The 6,301-nt window shown below is 39.6% G+C and overlaps 1 long non-coding RNA gene across 1 annotated transcript; it reads right to left on the reverse strand.

Annotated features, from left to right (window-relative positions):
• Nucleotides 1-3,917: 3,917 nt before the first annotated feature.
• Nucleotides 3,918-6,205, reverse strand: LOC135573403 (uncharacterized). The gene is made up of 2 exons (XR_010464728.1): nucleotides 5,969-6,205; nucleotides 3,918-5,747 (listed from the first exon to the last, which is right to left on the reverse strand). It is a non-coding gene; the product is annotated as an uncharacterized LOC135573403 (long non-coding RNA).
• Between the last annotated feature and the right edge of the window lie 96 nt (nucleotides 6,206-6,301).

The following is a 6,301-nucleotide window of genomic DNA, read 5'->3' on the forward strand; positions in this document are numbered from 1 at the left end:
ATCCGATATTTTAACTGATTGTCGTCACATTATGTTCGATTTTTTTAAAAATTGTTTTGAACATGTATTATTTAGGATACATTGTATGCTACTGTATCTGTTCAACTGGATTTAAAATACTCGAATTCCTATTTATGACCAAATAATGTAAAAATGTTATTCCCACCACATAGTGAACTGTGATAGTAAGGGTAGAATGTGGTGGTAATGACAAAATGTATTAGTTAATTCATTTGAACTTACCTTAAGACCTGAAAAGACTCACAAATTACATATACTGTATGATCATGTTGAAATTTAACACGTATTTGCTAAATAAGATCATTACATTTTATTGAGTGATTTGATCTCTATTTATGTGACTTACTATGGTTATTACTGTCTTTAATTATTTATTAATTTATTCTTCTATAAGATACCCCCAAATTCAACCAAGGATAGGACAAGAGCACATACTAACAACATCAAACAAGATCCTATAGATACCAATAGTATTTATTTGTATTTATTTATTTAATCTTTATTTAACTAGGCAAGTCAGTTAAGAACAAATTCTTATTTACAATGACGGCCTAACCCGGCAAAACTCAAACCCGGACGACACAGAGAAAGACAAATCAAGAGACAAGAAAGTGGTGAACTGTGAAACCAATCTCACAACTTTCCCAGTGAGAAAAAAGGGTAGAAAAAGGAGGCAATGGAAAATGAACCAAAGAAACAGCAGATCAACTATCCAGAGAGGAATGGTTATGGAGTCATACCTGTCAAGGAACACACCACCACACTCACAGGAAGTCTTACAGCTACAGAATGATGACCTATCTGCCCCTCAAATGTCACCAGATTTCCCCTCCTATTCAAACTCGGAAACCCCAAGACAGAGAGGCTGTAGAAAAGGTGTAAAAAAACAGATCCAAAGTCTACAAGGATCTATGTATGGCCAATATGAAGTTGAAGGCCGCGGAAAGAATAAGGAGGGAAATTATTTAAAAAAAAAGATATAATAGATTGTCAGAGAAGATCAGAATTTTGGATTCCTCCGGTACAAAAACAAAACAACAAATGCGGTCAAAGCCACAGAATCTGAAAGAAATAACATAACACCATCATCTCAGAGCTGAGAGAGAAATACCAGAAGCAACCGAGTGCAAAAGACCCACCAGTGATATCCAAGGTTTTGGCTGGGAAAATACTGAAAAAGTATTGCATGGTGAAAATGGCAAATAGAATTTGGATTCTCTGCGAAGACAATGCGGGCAAACAACAAACGGCCAACTTGTCTGTGGTACTCAAAAAAGAAACATTGGAATGCAATCAGCCCAACAATAGAAGATGAAATAAAAAGGTTTTAGGAACGTGATAGTAAAAGTTGAGCATCAACAGGAAAAAGGGAAAGATTGACAAGACACAAGAATAAAATGCAGAAGCGATACATGAACGACACACTGGCAAAACTCCATCAGAAGTTTACATTTACATTTACATTTAAGTCATTTAGCAGACGCTCTTATCCAGAGCGACTTACAAATTGGTGCATTCACCTTAAGACATCCAGTGGAACAGCCACTTTACAATAGTGCATCTAAATCTTTTAAGGGGGGGGAGGGTGAGAAGGATTACTTTATCCTATCCTAGGTATTCCTGAAAGAGGGGTGGGGTTTCAGGTGTCTCCGGAAGGTGGTGATTGACTCCGCTGTCCTGGCGTCGTGAGGGAGTTTGTTCCACCATTGGGGGGCCAGAGCAGCGAACAGTTTTGACTGGGCTGCGCGGGAACTGTACTTCCTCAGTGGTAGGGAGGCGAGCAGGCCAGAGGTGGATGAACGCAGTGCCCTTGTTTGGGTGTAGGGCCTGATCAGAGCCTGGAGGTACTGAGGTGCCGTTCCCCTTACAGCTCCGTAGGCAAGCACCATGGTCTTGTAGCGGATGCGAGCTTCAACTGGAAGTTCAAGATAGAATTACCAGAGGTCAAGCGGTCATACACAGAGTTCACCAAAATAAGTCCCTTTTTAATTAAAATGTTTTATGTGAAATGTTATTTCCATGACACTGTCATTACCACAATGCTAAGACATTACCATCAGGGTACATATTTTTTAGGAAACAGTGTATTAAAAATGTATTTATGATTTCTCCCATATGTGAACCTTATATGCTTGTTCTTAATCCCTAAAATAATGTCAAATATAAAGATTTTGATGTAAAAACATGTTTTTGGGTATCATCAAGACATATATGGACATTTAGACATGACAATGACGAATACATATAATTAAGAAAAAAATTCCAAAATGTAACGAAAATATTATAAATTAAAAAAAAAAAAAAATCATAGAAAATGCCTTAGATACAATTTCTGTAATTTTCTTTTCAACTAAAATAGCACATTTTATGACGTTGTGGTGACATTGTACAAATTGCAATTTGTAACATATCATCCGAAATGGATGATGCACATCCACAAATGAATACATACCATATGAAATATAACATATCATACTAAATGTAACTATGTTACATCTACCCCGGAGTCCGGGTTGAGGACAGTTTTCACAATAACAAGTGTGTGTATTGGCAGTAGTTTGTAGGCCTAGTAAACCCTCAAAAACCTGTGTAGGTTACTGATTCCCTTCAAGTTAATCGTTCTTATGGTTTCCCTATGCAAGGCCACAGCAACAACTTTTTTTTTTTTCTGGTAACATGCATGATGTTTCAGGTGTTGTTTTACAATGTCGGCAGTGCATGCTTGGCATCAGATGGAGCTATGTGCTCCAATTCCTTGATAAATACAGAGATGTTTCTCTGCCCTCTCCAAACCTTGAGGGCAGAACCTTCATTAACTCTGGGTGTGCACACGCACATTATGTTAACAGCTTTTGATGAATACAGAACACTCAGTCTTCACCTTTGTGTAGGATTATGAGTAACCTACAAGAATTATTACAGAGCTAGATGCCTTGCAAATTCTAAAAGCCAAGACCTCTTCCCATCTCAATGTGTTATCCAATGACTCCTCACCCAATGCTATTTTTTCTTGGGGGGGGGGGGGGGGGTACATTTTGTAAGGCAATGGAATTGCCTTCAATGGAAGTGACTTCAATGGAAGTGATATAATTGCATAAACTGAGTCCCCTAATAGTCCCTTCAAACAAAATAATCCCTCAAAACTATGTCATATTCAGGCAAGTATTGACTTGTCACTGAGTGGTAAGTGGTAAGGTGAAAGCAAGCGACTGTAGACTAAGGTTGAAGAGTGAAGTCGGGGAGGTACATCTGCAACTGCCGAAAGTCAGACACTATGGTTTGCCAACAGCAAGGCCCAGATCACCATTAGAAAGTTTTTCTTCATAATGTCGAAATAAACTCCAACCCCCATATATCACACACTCACAAACTGAAATCATGTGTTCATTGTACAATCAATTACCGCGAGAGAGAGACAAATATCACATGAATTTGTATATAGGCTATCCATGAAGTTGGTTCCTGTTTCAGTCATGTCTTTGGTCACATTCGATGGCTGCAGGATGAATGGCTGCAGGATGAAGTTGGTGAAGAGCAACTGCAGAAAACAGCCAGTGGATTGCAGTCAAAACTTTATGACCTTTGATCACATGATTTCTGTAAAGTTCATGTGGTCGACATGTAGGCGCAAGTCAGACAATTATTTACCCAATAAGGCAACACACTTTGAAAGGCGTTGAGCGACGATGGTCATCAACTTGACAAAAGTGATCCGCTTGTACTCACCCATTGTGATTGCAGGTGGCCTCAATAAGCATATCAGATTCTAAATTGTGGTCAGGACCAATGATTTACAGTTGAAGTCAGAAGTTTACATACACCTTAGCCAAATACATTTAAACTCAGTTTTTCACAATTCCTGACATTAAATCCTAGTACAAATGACCTGTCTTAGGTCAGTTAGTATCATCACTTTATTTTAAAAACGTGAAATGTCAGAATAATAGTAGAGAGAATAATTTTTCATCACATTCCCAGTGGGTCAGAAGTTTACATACACTCAACTGCTTTACATCATGGGACAATCAAAATAAATCAGCCAAGACCTCAGAAAAAAAAATTGTTGACCTGCACAAGTCTGGTTCATCCTTGGGAGCAATTTCCAAACCTACGCTGCCTATATACGGGGCGGCAGCGTAGCCTAGTGGTTAGAGCGTTGGACTAGTAACCGGAAGGTTGCGAGTTCAAACCCCCGAGCTGACAAGGTACAAATCTGTTGTTCTGCCCCTGAACTAGCAGTTAACCCACTGTTCCCAGGCCGTCATTGAAAATAAGAATGTGTTCTTAACTGACTTGCCTGGTTAAATAAAGGTAAAAAAATAAAAAAATAAAAAACGCCTGAAGGTAGCATGTTCATCTGTTCAAACAACAGTATGCAAGTATAAACACCATGGGACCACGCAGCCGTCATACCGCTCAGGAAGGAGACACGTTCTGTCTCCTATACATAGATACGTACATACACACATATACACATGTATATCTATATGTTAGTTTGTGCATCACTATTTTGAACTACAATCAGTCAGACCTACTTTCATACAGTAGGTCTTGAATCAATTGATTCCCTTTTTCATTGACTTTTCTTTTCTTCCTAGAGTCCGTGGTACTGCTTCTCCTCACCCTTTATTGACTTTTCACATTTGTTTTTTTATTGGGTTTTTCAGCCCTTTTTCATTCACTCTTAACGCCTTTTCTACTGTCCGTGGTATATCTTGAAGCACTCAATGTGCAGTGGCGCTTTGCATTTCTCACATGCATAGGTAGTGCGTTTGTCACAATGACGACATCTCTGGAACCGGTGCATCGTGTTGATTGGCCAGTGAGAAGCTTTGTCATATCTTGCCTGATCTTCAACAGTGGCAGCCAGTAGAGATCTCCTTCCGTGGCTCAGTGGTCTCGTGCCAAACTTTTGCATAAGAGACTGTGCCACTATCCATGAGAAGGTGAGCAGGTCGATTGTCCCTCCCATAACATCTCTGTAAAATAAATGGCTGTTAACGAGTGCACTGTTGAGAGACCATGCAAAGATGGGCCACCACCACTTCTTAGAACTGATGGAGATATGGAATATTGAAACCTGTAGGTTGTGAAGAACAACACCCCCCCCCATGTGCTCATTGTATCGGTTGATGCATTTTGTTGTAGGACTTTGTCAAAAGGCACATCGCTCCTTGTTCCATCTCTTGACAGAGGTCTCACTGTATTTCTCCTCCATGTTTGTTGCCACTGTGACAATGTTAATGTCTTTCTAACGGACCAGCAACTTGTCTCCTTGGCTCAAAAACTCAGAGGTTCCCCAGGTAACTTCATGAAGTCTTTATGTGGCTTGAATGGGACATCAAACAGACGATTTGGCCTCATCGTTCCAGAGCTCCCATATCCTCTTTTTGTCATTTCATTGAGGAGTGCAAGTGAAGTGAAGAGGTTGTCACGAAGGAACTTGCAACCTTGAGGTCCATGACCCAACCCAGTCTCAGGGGGGAGAGTGTGGGGTAGTGAGGGGTAGGTCATCATCACTGATAACATTGTTCCTGTCATGGTCTGTTTGCATAGGTTCAGCATATACATTCAACAGCCTGGCTGGCAAATGGCCTGTCTCCCCCCCCCATAGTCCATATCTGACCCACCGCTATCACAATCTCTGAGGGATAACTGCAATGTTGCATGCCTTGTCTGGGCAGTCACCTAGATCCAACATATCCAGAACTTGACTCAAAGTGAAACTAAAAGAAAGAACAGAGTAGAAAGTTAGGTAGAACAATAACTATGTATGTGTATACCTAGATGCATTGTGTTATTCCACCGGTCAACATGTTTACACATTCTATGACCCCACTGAACAAAGTTTAGTAATTGCAAATGCATATATCAATACTAGACACCTTAAAGATGATGTGTACCAACAAATCTTTGTCCTATCTTAATGTTAACATACTTTACTAACCTTTTGTTTGGGAGCTTTGACGCAGCTATCGTCTTCTCATGGCGCAACGAGGAAGTAAACAGCTCTGGTCATGTGACAATCTACAATAAACATGTGACACTGCACATATTTCATTGAAACCCTTTATTATTTCAATATTTGCTGGAAATGCATTGATACATCATTCAGTAACATTTTTAGAGCCTTATAACTGAAAACGTTTTTTACGGTCACTATTGTGACTGATGGGATTCAATAGGTTAAACTGACTTGCCTAGTTAAATAAAGGTTAAATAAAAAAATAAAGATATGGAATTTAGCTAAAAGACCTCTCACTGTTCGCTAAGGGACCGC

Source organism: Oncorhynchus nerka, linkage group LG9a (genome assembly GCF_034236695.1).
Source record: "Oncorhynchus nerka isolate Pitt River linkage group LG9a, Oner_Uvic_2.0, whole genome shotgun sequence".
Classification (NCBI taxonomy): domain Eukaryota; kingdom Metazoa; phylum Chordata; class Actinopteri; order Salmoniformes; family Salmonidae; genus Oncorhynchus; species Oncorhynchus nerka.